An 18089-nucleotide genomic window follows, 5' to 3' on the forward strand; every position below is an offset into this window, starting at 1 on the left:
GAGATCGCGCCATTGCACTCCAGCCTGAGTAACAAAAGCGAAACTCCGTCTCAAAATAAATAAATAAATAAAAAATAAAAAATAATAATAAAAAGAAAGAAATAAATAAAAACAAATTTAGGGGAGAGGGACTATCTACCATTCTAAAAGGGTCATTTTGCACAAGGTATTTTCTTTCTAAAATTTACAGTAATGTGGGCACAGTATTAATACATGGTAAGACTGGGAATTTGGGATAAATATGGGAATAAAATAGGGAATAAAACCTATCACTGTTGTGGAACTGAGGTCCAAAAAAAACATTTATGGGCCGGGCGCAGTGGCCTGACGCCTGTAATCTAGCACTTTAGGAGGCCCAGGCGGGCAGACCACTTGAGGTCAGGAGTTTGAAACCAGCCTGGCCAATATGGCGAAACCCCGTCTCTACTAAAAATACAAAAATTAACTGGGCATCGTGGCGTGCGCCTATAATCCCAGCTACTTGGGGGCCGAGGCAGGTGAATCGCTTGAACCCGGGAGGCAGAGGTCGCAGTGAGCCGAGATGGAGCCACTGCACTCCACTCTGGGCGACAGAGAGAGACTCTGTCTCAAAAACAAGGAAGCAAGCAACCAACCAACCAAACAAACAAAAAAGTATTTATGGAGAGCGAACGACCTGAGTCTTTTTTCCCCTTTGTGAACAATTCGTGGTTTTATCATATTAATCCAATAAAGTTAACACGATGGGCTGTCAATGAAAGTAACGAATGTTTCATTGCAATGTGTTTCACTTCTTCCTAGTAATATCTAGAAAGATGCCTACATCAGTGAAGAAAACTAATATTAAATAGCAATCTAAATATACACATAGCAATATTCTTGCTGTTGTTATCCACAACCATTCAGGAAAAATTTAAAAAGAGAGACAAGAGGTAGAAATGAAAGAAGTCTCAGCCACAGAATGGCAAGAAAAGTTATGTTTTTAGGGCCACTCTGCACTTCGTTTTAGAGACAGGTTGTTATTTACCAGTTTACCCACCTTGGGAAGATCCCAACCTCCAATCACTTCCTCATCAGTAACCTGAGGATCCAGCGAGGTAATGTAAGCCAATGTAGCATTGTATGCTTAAGACTAGACCCCAGTCACGATATGAGCTGCTTCTTGTACTGTATTCTTCCAAGTGCTAGAGAGTCCTTACAACGAGCTTTTGAGCAAGATAATTTCTCAAATGATAATAGAATAACCCCTTCCCAGAATTTTTTTCTAATGCATTCAGCTTTGCTTACTTTGTCAAAATTGCCTGAAGTCTGTTGTTTCTTGATCGCCACTTCCTAAGCATCTGTATGAAATCTTGAGTGGCAAGGCACAAAGTAGCATTCCAGATGTGGCAACAAGTTGCTGATCTGTATGACTTACTTGCCCTTTCATTTACTAGAAGAGATGTTCCCAACTAGAACATCTAGGTTCTAATCGTACTTAGGAGAATCCAGGTTAGTTGAGGATGTAGTTGAGAACCTTCTTATAATCCATCAGCACACTCTTAACCCAAAGGGAGCAGATAGGCAGATACTCTAACTAGATGGCATTAATAGTTTCTTTATTTTGAGACAATTTCCACCCCAACATGTCAATATTAATTCTGTACTCTTCAGGAGCCATCCGGGAGGCTGCTGAGCTTTAAGTTCTCAAAGGCTTATTCTTCCTTAGACGTTGTTTTAAGAAAAGTGCTTTACTCTCATCTCCAGAATTCTACCTTACAATAAAATTACAGCAGCAGATTTAGTATGATATTGGTGTTGCTTTGGAGTATAACAAAAACATTCATATCTGAGTAAAGTAGGTTAATTTGTAAATATTTAAAATAAACATTTAACTTATCTTCTTAATCACACTTAGACTGTACAAACTTTCAACCCCACAACTCCTACATTCAGTCAGTTTTCCTTTGCCTTTTTTCCTTTTGCCTCCTGCTCTTCTTGGAGAGGGTGCACTATGCTTTTAACAAACCAGGCAGGTTTTAGAGGTGGCAGTGGGGCTAGCTGTGTGATATAACTTTTCCTACCATTCTGTGGCTGAGACTTCTTTCATTTCTCCTTGTTGCCTCTTTTGTTCCGCTGGGTGTTTGTGAATAACAACAGCAAGATTATTGCTGCGTGTATATTTCTTATTATGTGCATTGCCAGAAACAAACAGAAAAAAGACATAAAGACGTCAGAACCAAAGACTACTGTCTAGTAACAAATAGAAATATAGAAAACTGTAGAAAGAATAAAAGGAAAGACTGGAATCCACACATAAAAAATTAAAACATTATTTTTCTCTTGGACCACTTTATTCAAAATAATGCATATTTTAGAAATCCACATTCTTGTATTTATTTTCATTCATTCCTATCATCATTTTCATCATATCTATGAATTTTACATAAACATCTTTACACTTTCAGATCGCTGTTAGTGATATATTGTTATACACATGGCACATTAGACAATGATTCAGACTTTGGTAACTGGAGAATGACAGTTCTTGGGTGTGATCACAAGTCTACAGAAAACCAACAATCGACATTTATTTCTCATATTTACAGAGAAGTGAGAGTCTTGACATGTCATAATACATCCAGTATTATGATTGGTCCTCTTGGCCGGATGGGAAACTAAAAAGCGATTCATCAAATGATCATGCCACGTGAAGCTGTTCAGTGGGTAAGTTTCTAGGAGGGCTGGGTACTAGTGAATACAGCAGGGCGCTCCTTTTGCAAATCTGCAGACAAAATAGACCAGAAGCAAGTTCCTCACCCCAACTTTTAGTTTATTCCCACTCCCCCCGTATTTCTACCTCAGAGAAACTATTGTCTAGATTTGAGTCTTTGAATGTTTTAGACAGAAAAATGGATGAAACTTTTTTTTTTTTGAGACGGAGTTTCCCTGTTTTTGCCCAGGCTGGAGTGCAACGGCAAGATCTCAGCCTCCCGGGTTCAAGCGATTCTCCTGCCTCAGCCTCCGGAGTATCCGGGATTACAGGCCTGAGCCACTACGCCCGGCTAATTTTGTATTTTTAATAGAACGGGATTTCTCCATGTTGATCAGGCTGGTCTGGAACTCCCGACCTCTGGTGATCAGCCCACCTCAGGCTCCCAAAGTGCTGGGATTACAGGCGTGAGGCACCGCGCCCGATCTAAATGGATGGAACTTGTTCTTTATCTATGCCTAAATGGGCTCGTTGTCCACAAGGCGCCTGGGGGAAGCGTTCGGCCTGGTATCGAGGCATCTCTGCGGATCTACGCAGCCATTACAGCAGATAGAGGTTAGGCAGCGGCGATCCACCCCTTCCCCTGCGGCCTGCGCGACCGGTGGCGTCCACTCCCGACTGCCGCGGGGCCCGGGCTCCGTGACCCTTCCCCAAGGTCACTCGGAGCGCAAGGTTCCCGAGCCCAGTGCCTCCCGGCGGGCGCCCAGGAGCTCCTGTCCCGCTGCTCTCGCCCAAGACGGCCAGTCTCTGCCGGCTGCGTGTCGTTCCTGGGTCCCCGCGGCCGCCTGGGGCTTCCTGGAGAGATTCGCGGCGTCTCCTGAGGGGTTGCGCGCGGCCGGAGGTCCGGGCGCCGCGGCCTCCTGCCAGGCTGGAAGCCTAGGAGCGCGTTCCCGCCGCCGCTCGCCCGCCGCCCCGGAAGTGCGCCCTGAGATTCCGGGCACTTTCTTTTTCTTCTTTGGAACGGTGTGGTGTCCGCGGTTGTTTTCGTCCTCATACCTGAGGACGCCATGCTTTTCAAAAGGCGCGCGCCACTGCGGCGCGGAGGTGCGGGGAACCTGGGCCGCGGGCGCCGAAGCCGCCCTGGCAAAGAACGCCCGGGGCGCCTGCCTTCGACCTGTCGTGGCTGGGCGCCCTGGGCCGGCGATGGTGGCATCAGGCCCGAAGGATTCAATTTTCAAAAGGCGGAGCGGGAGCTCGGGTGTGTTCGGCCCCTCAAAGCTGCAGCCGCCCGCCCTGCGGCGTCGGGCCTTTCTCGCTTGCGCGAAGCCCCCGGCAGGCGGCGCTGCTGCTCCGGAGGAGAGGGCCGAACTGCCGAGACGCCGCGGCCTCCGTCCCCAGCCCTGCGGCCGACCCGAGAGCTGGGACTCCGGGCGGGGAGCGGGAGGCTGAGCAGGCGCAGCAGGAGCCGCGGCAGGAGAAGCCGAGGGGTGCCCCCGCGGCCTTTTCCGCCGCCTCGGTGGCTTTCCCGGCCCCTCGGCCAATGGCGCGGGACTGCGGGTGGGTCTCGGGGGAGTCGCCTCGCACAGCGGGCGCGAGCGAATCTACTGCTTTCCACTCCCCCGGCGGCGCTGTGGCTCTAACCCTGCTCCTTCTCTTCACAGCCACCAGAAGGCGCGGCCTGACACCTGGGCAAACGCGGTCTCCCTTGGAGCCTGGCTGCGCCCCAAGGCCGGGTTCCATCTCATCTCCGACAAAGACACTTCCTGATTTGCCCCTCGCCAGACTCTAGCAATTTTCCGGGTCCCCCGGAACCCGATTTCGCCTCTGGGCTCCCATGATGAATGGCAGCTGGAGCGCTGCTCCCCAACCTGGGCCCACTTTGGGGTGTGTGGGGCAGGGAGGAGGGTGGGATCACTCTTAATCTCGTGTCACAGCTAAATAATTTACTCAAGGTCTTCCCTTCCTGCCAATTCCCTTCCCTTTTCCACTGCCCTTGACTTCCTGCTTTTGAAGCCCCGGGGACAGAAAGGCCAAGTCTTAATGAAAGTTAATATTAATAGAGGCCCGTGCTCCGGGCTTCTCCAACACCTCATCTTCCCCTCGCACCTCCCCCTCCTCCACGCAAGCCCCCTTTCTCGGGGAATTCTTTCAAAACTGGAGTTGGGACTTGTACTTTGGGAAACAAGGTATATTCAAGGAAACAAAATGTGGGCCACATTGTGTCGAAACCACATCCTCCTCCAGTTCCCATCAGCGCGGAGGGTGGCAAAGGTCGAGCGTGCACACAGTAGCTGCCCCGCGGACGCCGCGCTGGCTCCAAAGCCGTCCGGAGATAAGGGCGGGGGCGAGGCGGCAGGCTCCCGGGGAGAAATAACTGCAGGAAAGAACAGGCCGAGCGACTACCGAGAGGCGGGGAGCAAAATTTACCAGTGTTCAACAGATACTTAAAAAAAGGCAACAAACCAATGCTGTACAAAGAATAACAGTATCAAGGTCACTGTTTCCTAATGTGTGCGCGGATTCAAGCCTACTGTCTTTCTCATAGCAAAGTCTAGTTTGGTTTGAGCTAAGGGCTTGCACAAACAATTCCTTCCAAGAAGGTTAAACAATGCGGAGATGTGTAAAGAAAAATAACTTCTCCATCCTTTCAATTCCATCCCTCTGTTAACAATTTTAACACTACATTGGATGTCATTTCGAGAACTTTTCTGTACTTACGCAAATATGTATTACATTTATACTCTTGTTCTTCGTTTTTTGCCCTTAAAAAAACCAAAAATGACGTAACACTTTACTCTGTGACTTGCTTTTATCATTTAATAATATATCACGGGCATTTCCCCAGATCATTACACATAAATCACACCAATTTTTAAAATGTCTATTGCATCATGTAAATTAAGATATAATAGAATGTTATTTATTTATTCGATCATTTAATCATTTCTTTTGAATGTTTACTATGTTCTAAGTGCTGGGAAAGCAGCAGTCATCGTCACCGTTAAAAATCCCTGTTCTTGGGGAGATTAATTCTAGTGGAAAGAAATTTAAAATCAATTTATTTAACAATTTCCTGACAGCTGAACATGTCAGTGTTTTGCTATTATAAACCATACAAAAATAAACTTCTTTTCACAAATACCCTTTTGTAGTTTTGCATTTTTAAAGGATAGATTTCTTAAATTGGAAATGACAGGTCAAAAATATGTACATTTTAAAATTCTAATAAAGATATCCATTGCTTTCCAAAAAACTTTAGCAAGTCACACAGTCCACAGTCCCCTTGAGTGAGTTTCCCTTTTTTCATATCCTCCTTTGCACTAGACATTATCTCTTAAATTTTTGCCAATCTTCAGCGGGGGGTGGGGAGTTGGGGAGTGATAGCACGGGGAGAAATGCCAGATATAGGTGAAGGGGAAGAAGGCAGCAAATTACACTGCCACGTGTGTACCTATGCAACAATCTTGCATGTTCTTCGCATGTGCCCCAAAACCTAAAATACAATAAATTTTTTTTTTGCCAATCTGATGGATCGAAAATAGTAACTATTTTGAATGTTTCATTCTAAAATTATTAAACAGGTTGAGCATATTCATGTTTATTGGGCATTTGGATTTTCTCTTTGATGATTTGTTTTCTTTTCTAGCAAATAGAACCAAAAGAAATGGATTAAGTACTTGCATAGCCTAGCCTTCATGCTTGATTTTTAAACTTAAATTATTTTATTTAAGCTTTAAAACAACCAGCATTCATTTCTATGAGAGATTCTTATCTAGGGCTTTCTGACATCAAACCCTGTGCTGTTTCAAGCAGTACTGAGTCTGCTTTCTGAATAGTGCACTTTGGGCCAGGCGCAGTGGCTCATGCCTTATAATCCCAACACTTTGGAAGGCTGAGGCAGGAGAATCACTTTAACTCCAGAGGCAGAGGTTGCAGTGAGCTGAGATCATGCGACTGCACTCCAGCCTGGGCGATAGAGCAAAACTCCATCTAAAAAACAAGTGCAGACTTTGTAAGTATGTAGCAATTAAGGATATCATATCCAAAATTTAAAAGCAAATAACAAAATGATGAAAAAGTATTTGCTACAAAAATGTCAGAAAAATTGCTAACCTATAAAGAATCCAATACAAAATGAGAAGAAAACATAGACTTCTAAAGAAATATTTGCAAATAACCAAAACTGAAAAATCCAGTACTTCAATGCTGGTGAGGATATGATGATGAGACATGCACCCACAGGAATAATAAAATAATACATTAATAAGCATTTCTAAGTGGCAATCTGGCAATATAGTCACAAGTGGTAAGCTGCTCACACTCATAAGTTCCATATCTAGAATCTAGTCTCAGGAAATAAAAAAATAGAGAGTTGGAAATAAGTGTCCAAAATTAAGGTTTTGGATCATAGTGAGATATCATCTCACACTAATCAGAATGGCTATTATTAGAAAGCCAAAAAAGTAACAGGTAGCAGGGTTGTGGAGAAAAGGGAATGTTTACACACTGCTGATGGGAATGTTTAGATCAGTCATTGTGGAAAAGCAGTTTGGAGATTTTCAAAGAACTTAAACTACCACCTGACCCAGCAATCCCAATACTGGGTATATACCTAAAAGAATATAAATCATTCTCCCGTAAAGACATATAACACATGTATGTTTACTGCAGCACTATTCACAATGGCAAAAATATGGAATCAACCTAGATGCCCATCAGTGGTGGACTGCATAAAGGAAATGTGGTACATATACACCATGCAATACTACATAGCCATAAAAAACAACAAAATCATGTCTTTTGCAACAACACAGATGCAGCCAGAGGCCAGGAAAAGAAAACCAAATACTGCAAGTTTTTGTTTATAAGTGGAAGCTAAACATTGAGTACCTATGGGTATAAAGAGTGGAACAATACACATCAGGGCTTACCTGTGAGTGGAGTGTGGGAGAAGGGTGAGGATCAAACAACTACCCATTGGAGCTGGGCACGGTGGCTCACACCTGTAATCCCAGCACTTTGGGAGGCCGAGTCAGGTGGATCACTTGAGGTCAGGAGTTTGAGACCAGCCTGGCCAACATGGTGAAACCCCTTCTCTACTAAAAATACTAAAATTAGCCAGGTGTGGTGGCGCATACCTGTAATCCCAGATACCCAGGAGGCTGAATTCAAGCAGGAGAATCGCTTGAACCTGGGAGACAGAGGAGTGAGCCAAGATCATTACTTTAGCCTGGGTGACAGAGCGAGACCCTGACTCCAAAACAAAACAAAACCTACCCATTGCATACTATGCTTACTGCTGCCAGGTGGTGCAATCATTTGTACATCAATCCCCACCAACATGTAATTTACCCATGCAACAAACCCGAACAGGTATCCCCTGAACCTAAAATAAAAGTTAAAAGAAGAAAAGAAAAATTAAGGTTTTAGATAACTTGAGTTACATTCATTCAATTGAATATTACATAACCATTAATATTGCTGTTTTCAGAGTATGCAATGGCATGGGAATGCTTATTTTGGCTCATACATTTTAAAAGGCAAGATACAAAAGAATATATACAGTGTAATATTTTGCCACTGGCCGGGTGTGGTGGCTTATGCTTGTAATCCCACTTTGGCAGCACATTGGGAGGCCGAGGTGGGCTGATCACCTGAGGTCGGGAGGTCGAGACCAGCCCGACCAACATGGAGAAACCCCATATATATATAATATATATATATATATATATATATATAATATATATATGTATATATACACACCCACATACATATATATTGCAACTATGCAGTGGTAGCAGGCTGTAAAGGGACACCCCAAAAGATATCCATGTCCTAATTCCTAGAGCCTATGAATATTACTCTGTATGAGAAACAAGATAAACAAGCAAGCAAACAAAAAAAATCAAAATCCAACCCAAAAGAGTCTTTTTAGGCATGATTAAATTAAGGATTTTGAGGCCAGCTGCAGTGGCTCACACCTGTAATCTCAACATTTTGGGAGGCTGAGGAGGGCGGATTGCTTGAGCTCAGGAGTTTGAGACCAGCCTGGGCAACATGATGAAACTCCATCTCTATAAAAAACACGAAAATTAGCCTGGCATCGTGGTGGGTGCATGTAAACCCAGCTATTTAGGACTGAGGTGAAAGGATCGCTTGAGCCTTGGAGGCAGAGGTTGCAGTGAGCTGAGACTGTGCCACTGCACTCCAGCCTGGGGTGACAGAGCAAGACTCAGTCTAAAAAAAAAAAAAAAATTTGGAGATGGAGAGGTTATCCTGGACTGTTCTTATGGCCCTAAATGCCATTGCAAATGTCATAATAAGAGAGAAACAGAAGAGATTTTTCACACCCCATCTTATCTTACACGCACATACACACAGACATACATGCACACACACACGCACACACACAATGTGAAAAAGCAATGTGAAGAAGGAACAGAGAAATTTGTAGATGTTGACTTTGACACAAATCAGTGTCAGCAACCACTAGAAGCTGGAAGAAGCAAGGAAGGGATATTCCCCAATAGCCTCCAGGGGCGTGTGGCCCCGCTAACACCTTATTTTGTCCCAGTGATAACAATTTTGGACTTCTGGCCTCCAGAACTGTAAGACAAAAAACGTGTGTTGTTTTAAACCCCCAAGTTTGTGATAATTTGTTACAGCAGCCACAGGAAACTCATATAGCAGTGTTCCTGTTATTGCTGTCAAACAACAAGCAACTTCAAACTTAGTGTCAGACAGCAACCAGCTCATTATGTTCATGGATTCTGTGCGACAAGAATTCAGACGGGATGGTAAGAATGACTTGTCTCCAGGCTGCAGTCTGGAGCCTCAGGAAGAACTGAATGTCTGGGGCTGAAATCACCTACAAGTTTCTTTACTGATGCCTGGCTAAAACAAATTTGAAATCTGAGCTTACTTTGGGTTGTTAACCAGAGTTCCTCTTCATCTGGCTTGGGCTTCCACACAGTTGTGACTTTTTATTTTTACCTTCTGCATGAAGTGACTTCTAACATGAGTGGTTCAGAGCTCGGAGAGTCAGTGTTCCCTGTAAGCAGGATGGAAGCTGTATGTACTACTCTGACCTCACTTCAGAAATCACGTGGTGTGACTTCCACCACCATTTTCACCTGATGGAAGTCGATACAAGCCCTCCCAGGTTTGAGGGGGGGAGACATAAATCCACACTCCATGGGAGGAATATAAAAAAAATTTGCAACCATGTTTCAAACTTCCAGTTTGCCCCACGTGCACAAATTATTTACATTCTTCCACATCCAAGCTATTTTCCCTGCAAAGTTTCATCTCATCAAAGCACTGGACTTATGCTCAAGATCCAGGTTTCCTAATATAAAATAGGTCCAGGTGCCGATTAGGCTCCTTCAGTTAAGTTGCTCAAATACGGTTCCTCTTGATCTGAAAGTGTATGAAATAAAGAGACAAGTTTTCTGACGCTCTTCTCCCTAACAAACCCAACACACAGTGGTATAGATATAATATAATGTGTATAGAGACTCTTGTTCTAAAGCGTGGAAAATGGAAACATTAACAGTCATTGGTTTATGTTAATTCTGAAACCCATCTGAGCATATGTTGCCCATTGTATTGATTAGGACCCAGTCCTGCTGGTTGCAAATTACTCTCTGGAACTTTTTCCTCTGTTTTTTAGGTCTTTGTTCACATTTTCTGAGTTATCCTTTCTTTTCCATAAAAAGTAGCCTGTGCAGAGTTTCAGCCTGCTGTCTGACTAGAAGTCTGGAGAGCCTCATTTTATTTTGTACTATCTGTTCCTCTCGAACTAAGCTGATATAATTCCTTTAATATCTTTGGGGATTTCTTACGTATCAGTTTATAAAGTCCATTACATTAGATAAGGCTACACCCACAGATCTCTTTGTGATAAGCCCTTCTCTATCTACCTTGAGCTCCCCATGAAGCTGTAGCGAAGCAATGCCCTTGAGATTTTCAGAAGCCCCACTATTAGACAGGGATTGTTTGAAAGGCAAACTCCTAGAATCCTTAGGAAGCCTTTTGTCTACTTGAAAGAGTCTACAAAGGACCACCTTATACCTTTCTTAGATCCCAACAAGCTTTAAAGTCACATGCTTGGCTTCGTTTTTATTCTGAGAACACATTTCTTTGACTGTGTCCTGGATTTGATCTTCCCTAGAGGTCTTTTATTGCCTTGAGAATCTCCTACTAGATTAATTCAGCTAAAAGCCCTGTAGGTATCCTCTTATTTTCACTTGAAAGCTGAACATCATATTTTTTCTTTCATCTTCATCAAGTTTTATGTAGGCAGCTATAACAGGCTGGTAGCACCCTTAATACCCTGCCCAGAAATCTCTTTAGCTAGACCAGTTAAGTTTATTAAGTTCATTTCCTGTTTTCCATATCATCTCAGATGACAGTGTTGCCAAATTTCCTGCCAATATATAACACATATTTTATTTTCTCCAACTTCAAATAATATTTTCTTCACTTTATTCAAATATTCACTATCAGCTTACCTAATGCCTATTTGGCTTCTTCCTACCACTCAGTCCTCAAGCCACATGTTTTAGCATTGGCTAATTAAACATGGTATTTATGTTTTAGGTGTTTAAACAGCACTTCATATCCAGACACCAAACTCTGTTCCTATTACCTATTGTTATTTAACAAACCACCTCAAATCACAACTATTTCAATACCTTCATGGCTTAAAATGACACAAATTTATTCTCTTACAGTTCTGGAGGCCAGGAGTCTAAAATCAAGGTGTTGGCAGGACTGGTTCCTTCTGGAAGTTTCTGGGGAGAATCAATTTCCTTGCCCTTTCCAATCGTTTTTTTTTTTTTTGGACAGAGTTTCAATCTTGGATCACTGCAACCTCTGACTCCTGGGTTCAAGTGATTCTCCTGCCTCAGCCTCCCAAGAAGCTAGGATTACAAGTGCCCACCACCACACCCAGCTAATTTTTTTTGGTATTGTTAGTAGAGATAGGATTTCACCATATTGGCCAGGCTGGTCTCGAACTCCTGACCTCAGGTGATCCACCCGCCTCAGCCTCCCAAAGTGATGGGATTACAGGCGTGAGCCACCATGCCTGGCCACCCTTTCCGACTCTAAAGGCTGCCTGCACGCCCTGGCTCATGGTCTTCCCTCTCATCCATCACTGCAGCCTCTTGTTCCCATCCTTACCACATAGCCACAGTCTGTGGTCAAATCTCTCTGTCATTTTGATTCACTGCATTTGCGGTACTTTGACTGCAGCAATTCAAAAGAAACACAGGGATTATACGTGGGTGCCTTCTTTGTGCTCTTTCTTGCCTCTGCATCTCCGCCCCAGGTATTCAATGGGCCTAGAACTTCCTCTTCCAGTCACCTTCCCCCAGGCTGCCTACTGCAAGACAAACTCTGCTAAGACTCACTGAACCCTTCAGGTTTGATTTTTCTTTGCTCTCTGCATTCCTTGAGAGGAATAAGCCTGTGTTGTATCACTTGTCCCACTGTGTTATAATTTATCTTTTCTACCTGTCTAATCTTTACTTTTGTTGAGAGACTTCTTGGGAGCTGGGATCCTATATTTTGCCTCTTTCTATCCGCTACCAAGCATGAGCATGGTGCTTGGTAAATAGTAGGAAGCTCACACACGTGCATGGAGTGAAAGCAAACAGAAAACCACAATAAGGCATCACACCATATAAAAAATCCCTTAACAACGGCCCCTTGCTCTGTAGTACCTGGTATTCCTCAGCCGGTTCCGATGGTGTCCACACTCCATGCCCCAGGAAGACTTTCACTCCCTTGCCAGTCAGTCTGACCTTGAACCGTGAGGTTTGAGGGCCTAAAGGATCTGAAGTCAGACAGCCTTCCCAAGCCCTGTGCAGTTTGACCTCATGCCTTTATTTCTGGTTGCTGAATCTCTGTAGGTCAGCCAGTGATTAATGAGGTGAAGAAAGGTTCACAGACTTCTAACAGCCAGATCTACTTGTAACTTGATACACCTGTTGCACTTTCTGCAGAAAAAGTGACAACAGTGTAGTCAATGTTCTTTTAAATAATGCTTATTTTTCTCAATATAAATCTTCAAATAATTTTAAAAGATCGCCTGTAATCCCTCTACTCAGAGTTAATCATCGGTAATATTTTAAAAGTTGATTTTTAATTTTAAAGTCTACACATTCCCACTGTGAAAAATAAAAACAATGCAAAACATAAAGTAAAATAAAAGGAACACCCAGTTCCACTTCCTGGAGTTCACTACTGCTATTAATGCTTGACTGTAGCTTTATCTAGCCTTTTTTTTTTTCCCCTATAAAACAACTGTTTGAAAAAAACACAAAATCAGTTGGGCGCAGTGGCTCACACCTATTACCCTATCACTTTGGGAGGCTGAGGTGGGTGGATCACCTGAGGTCAGGAGTTCGAGACCAGCCTGGCCGACATGGTGAAACGCTGTTTCTACTAAATATACAAAAATCAGCAGGGCATGGTGGTGGGCACCTGTAATCCCAGCTATTCTGGGAGGCTGAGGCAGGAGAATCGCTTGAACCTGTCAGGTGGAGGTTGCAGTGAGCTGAGATTGAGCCATTGCACTCCAGCCTGGGCGACAAGAGTGAAACTCTGTCTCAAAAAAAAAAAAAAAAAAGCATAAAATCTCAACAACAGAAACGGAAACAACAACAACAAAAAAACATTCCACAAAGCCTAGTAAGATTAACTATTTTTTTTAATCTTACTCTTTTGTTTATGAATGGCTAAATGGATTGTGTGGGGGATGTGCTTTCAACAGGCACACACCCTAAAATCACACAAATCCTGTCATGGATTTAGTACAGAGCAGACAGGGATAACTGTAGTGATGAGGACTCAGTACTCTATCAGTATTGTGTGGTTATTTACATGATGCCCGTGTTTTGTAAATGGCAAAAATAATACAGCTGAAAACAAGATTGTAACAGCCTTTGCAAGTTAATTGCTGAACTAAGTAAATAACACTGGACTCTCGAGTTCCTATTTCTGGTCTGTATTCCACTTTTTCTCATCACTGAGGATTGAGAGCTATATGGTGCTTTAAGTGACAGCTGTGAGAAATAAATAGTATGTGTAAATAGCAAGGGGAAGCCATCGAGTTTACCTGTCAAGATGGTCTATTCTCAAGCATATAGACTGTGTCTGAGTTCTTTTTTTTTTTTGAGACGGAGTTTTGCTTTTGTTGCCCAGGCTGGAATGCAATGGCTCAATCTCGGCTCACTGTAACTTCTGCCTCACGGGTTCAAGTGAGTCTCCTGCCTCAGCCTTCCGAATAGCTGGGATTATAGGCATGTGCCACCACACCTGACTAATTTTGTGTTTTTAGTAGAGATGGGGTTTCTCCATGTTGGCCAGGTTGGTCTCCAACACATGACCTCAGGTGATCTGCCTGCCTTGGCCTCCCAAAGTGCTGGGATAACAGGAGTGAGCCACCATGCCCAGCCAAGTTATTTTCTTGAAAGATGCTTTAGGAATTCTTTCTTGAATCAGTTACAGGGCTGACCTAGGAAAAGCAGCCTCATCATTTCCTGGAGAAACAACTTACATTTGCAAAACATGTTAAAGAGGTTAACATGTGAAGTGGACTCTGTATCTGCCTATTTACTTTCACGAGAGAGTGAAAGATATGGGCTCCACAGATCACACTGAGAATCTTACAAAATTTGTACTTGTATTCCTCTCTTACAACTCAGCTCTACCGCTGGATTTTGCTTTTTGGAAATATCTTTACCATTTACTCACGTTTGTCTTCCTATCGTCTAGCACAGGAGGGGACTGTGATTGCCTGCTACACTGCCGGATGAATAATGGATTAATTTGTACATTCATCAATTCATTCAATAGGCCTATGAGACTTTCTCCTTAGCAGGGCTTGCGTTAGAGCTAGGGATTCAGGAATGCACCACATGCTGTTAATTGGCCCTTATCATCCATTTCTAACTCCATCTATATTCTCCCCCGTATAGAATTAGCTGGAATGCTAAAAGCTACAGTTTCCAGAAGTTTTCATTCATTCATTCATTTTTTTTTTTTTTTGAGACAGGTTTTCCCTATGTTGCCCAGGCCGAAGTGTAGTGGCATGATCATAGCGCACTATGGCCTCAAATTCCTGGATTCCAGTTATCCTCCTGCCTCAGTCTCCTGAGCAGCTGGGACTACTGGTGTCTAGTTTTTCCAGAAGTTTTAGCAGCAAGACTTCTAGATGCAATGAAGGTTCTGTCAATCAGGTAAATTCATGCAATATCTGGAACACAAGACAGAAAGAAGACAGAAGTCATTGTTCTTGTCATAGTTGTGGCTGGCTGGTTCTGGCAGATGTATCTGCATGGCCAAGTCCACATTTCACCGTCTGGACATCATTTTCTTGGATGTAGAGTAGCGCTGTGGTAGTAGCAGCAGTTTTTAGACCTAGGCATTACAATCATGGTCATATGACCTTGAAGCCAAAAGCTAGTGCCATGCTTTTCAGTACTCTTGTAAATACCTAATCTCCTTTCACTTGAAATGCCTTGAGTGGTTTCTGTTTTCTATGCGGATCTTTTTCTGATAAAATAAATAAAGATGCAATCACCGCCCTTTAGAAACTTCCCATCTCTTAGGGGAGACAGACAATGCAACTTGAGTAGGAATATAAGCAGTACAAATGGACAAGGTGCTATGGGATGAAACAGTAAGAGCATAGAATGGGGAAGGGGCATTTCGGTTATTTATCACTGCATAGCAAACCACCTCCGAAACTTAGGGGTTGTCTCTCACATTTTGTGGATTAACTGGGTTCAGCTGGGCAGTTCTTTTGCTGGCTTCATGTCATTGCAGTCAGATGGTGGCTAGGGCTGGGGTTTTTTGGAGGCTCAACTGAGATGATGGGATGCCTGGGTCTCTCTTCTCAGGTATTCTCAAGGTTTCTTTTCTCCATGCAATATCTTCCTGTGAGGACATCATGATATATATATATATATATTTTTGAGACAGAGTTTTGCTCTTGTTGGCCAGGCTGGAGTGCAATGGCATGATCTTGGCTCACTGCAACCTCTGCCTCCCAGGGTCGAGTGATTCTCCTGCCTCAGCCTCTCAAGTAGCTGGGATTACAAGCATGTGCTACCATGCCTGGCTAATTTGCTGTTTTTAGTAGAGATGGGGTTTCTCCATGTTGGTCAGGCTGGTCTCGAACTCCTGACTTCAGGTGATCTGCCCTCCTCGGCCTCCCAAAGTTCTGGGATTACAGGCGTGAGCCACCGTGGCCAGCCTTTCTTTTTGTTTGTTTTTTAAACCTGGTGTTCTGGGATCCTCAAAGCACAAATGTGGAAAACATGAGGCCTTCTTCGATTTTAGGCTCAGGCTGGGCGTAGTGGCTCATGCCTGTAATGCCAACACTTTGAAAGGCCAAGGCAGGTGGATTGCTTGAGCTCAGGAGTTCGAGACCAGTCTAGGCAACATAGTGAGACCCTGTCTCAACAAAAAAGAAAAGAAAATTAGCTGGCCACGTTGGCATATGCCTGTGGTCCCCGCTACTTGGGAGGCTGACATAGGAGGATCACTTGAGCCAGGGAGGTCAAGGCTTCAGTGAGCTGTGATTGCACCCTGTACTCTAGCCTGGGCAACAGAATGAAACCTTGTGTCAAAAAAAGGAAAAAAAAAAAAAAAGGTACTAGGCCCAGAAGGGGCACAGCATCAGTTTTGCTGCAGTTTACTGGTTAAAGTGAGTTACAGGCTCAGCCCAGATTCAGTGTGGGAGGGGAGGACATAAAGGTGTGGAAAACAAAAGGCACAATTTATTGGGGCCATCTTAGAAGGTAGACACCACAGAGGGGCACAGGGAGGTTTGGGAAGTTTCATGGAGAACGTGAAAGGTTGGTTCCATGGTTGCGTGCTAACAGACTTTACAGAGGACCCAGAGCCCAGCCCAGACCCTAGCACAGGTACATTATAAGAGAAGGCAGGACAGAAGAAAAGAAGGCAGGAGGGCAGACACAGGAAGTATAAGCTGGTAGGCCCTTCCAGTCAGAGGCACTAAGCAGGGGTGTCCAATCTTTTGACTTCCCTAGGCCACTTTGGAAGAAGAATAATCGTCCTGCGCTACACATAAAACACTAACACTAACGATAGCTGATGACCTAAAAAAGATAATTGCAAAAAAATCTCATAATGTTATAAGAAAGTTCACAAATTTGTGTTGGGCCATATCCAAAGCTGTCCTGGGCCGGATGTGCACACAGCCAGGGGTTAGACAAGCTTGCACTAAGATATCAAGAAGTAACTGCAAAATGCAGCTACCAGCCCCAGGGCTGAGGCAACGGAATGAAAAGGTTGTAAATATGAAAACATAGAAGCTTGAAGGGGGGGCTGCGCAGAGCTGGGACTCACACCTCTGAGAAGGGGTTGCCGGCCAACTGGTGTCGATATCTTTGAGGGGGTGCAGATTCTGAAGAAACTGCAAACCGGATTATACTGCTGCTAATTGAATACATTGCAACTACCATGAGAAGCATGGTCTGGATCGCAACTGAAGTGAACTGGAAGCAGAAAGGAAGAAACAAATCCTTCCACCCGCTTTGCACCTTGAAGCCTCCCTTCTGGCCCACGCTAAGTAGCAGAACCTGACTAATAGCTCATTGCTGGAGGAGAATGTGGTTTTCAGCGTCTCAGCTCACCTCCAGCATCACAAAGCATACTTTGGAAGACTGACTCTGGGGCTGAGAATAAGAGTTTAAAAATCATACATTGTTTGAAAAGTACTTAACATGAGTTTTACACTGGCTCTCAGTCTCTCTCTCTCCTAGCTCAACTTTGCTCTTTCTAAAATAGATTTGAGTTGGTGTCTAATAAAAGCACATGATGAATAGGATATTAAAAACAATGAAACAGAAAAACGACAAACATTTAACACAGATAAAATGAAGATCATACCATTCCAAGCAGTGCTTTTAAAGCAGTGTTTTCAAAATTTTGTATGGCAGCCAAAGTCAAAATATATTTTATATTTTTGATCTGTTAGGCATGTACACGTATAACTGAAAAAAGTTAAATGAAGCAATCTTCATCCTCACTGTGCCTAATGCACTCTGATATTTTCTATTGTGTTTTATCTAATTAAAGAAAATCTGGTAATAACCCACTAAGTTGATTTTAATGGCTAATCAGTTGCAACCCACTGTTTGAAAAACACTGACTTAGAGGAAGGGAAGGTCCAATGTTTCATACATTTTATATAAATGTGTAAATGTTATATAAGTTTTAATTCTATAAATATATGTATAGGACTCTTTTTCATCTCAAAAAATACCTTTCGCATACCTTATTTTATTTAACCCTCACAACAATCCTATGAGGTTGGTATTTCTCCCAATTGGCTAATAAGAAAACAGAGGGTCAGGCTGGGTGTGGTGGCTCATGCTTA

General features: G+C 43.4%; 1 long non-coding RNA gene across 1 annotated transcript; it reads right to left on the reverse strand.

Moving 5' to 3' along the window:
- Positions 1 to 9657: 9657 nt before the first annotated feature.
- LOC108310470 lies at positions 9658 to 12583 on the reverse strand. Its single transcript, XR_001827766.2, has 2 exons — positions 12400 to 12583; positions 9658 to 10090 (listed from the first exon to the last, which is right to left on the reverse strand). It is a non-coding gene; the product is annotated as an uncharacterized LOC108310470 (long non-coding RNA).
- Between the last annotated feature and the right edge of the window lie 5506 nt (positions 12584 to 18089).

This window comes from Cebus imitator, unplaced genomic scaffold (assembly GCF_001604975.1).
Source record: "Cebus imitator isolate Cc_AM_T3 unplaced genomic scaffold, Cebus_imitator-1.0 Scaffold103, whole genome shotgun sequence".
In the NCBI taxonomy this organism is placed as follows: domain Eukaryota; kingdom Metazoa; phylum Chordata; class Mammalia; order Primates; family Cebidae; genus Cebus; species Cebus imitator.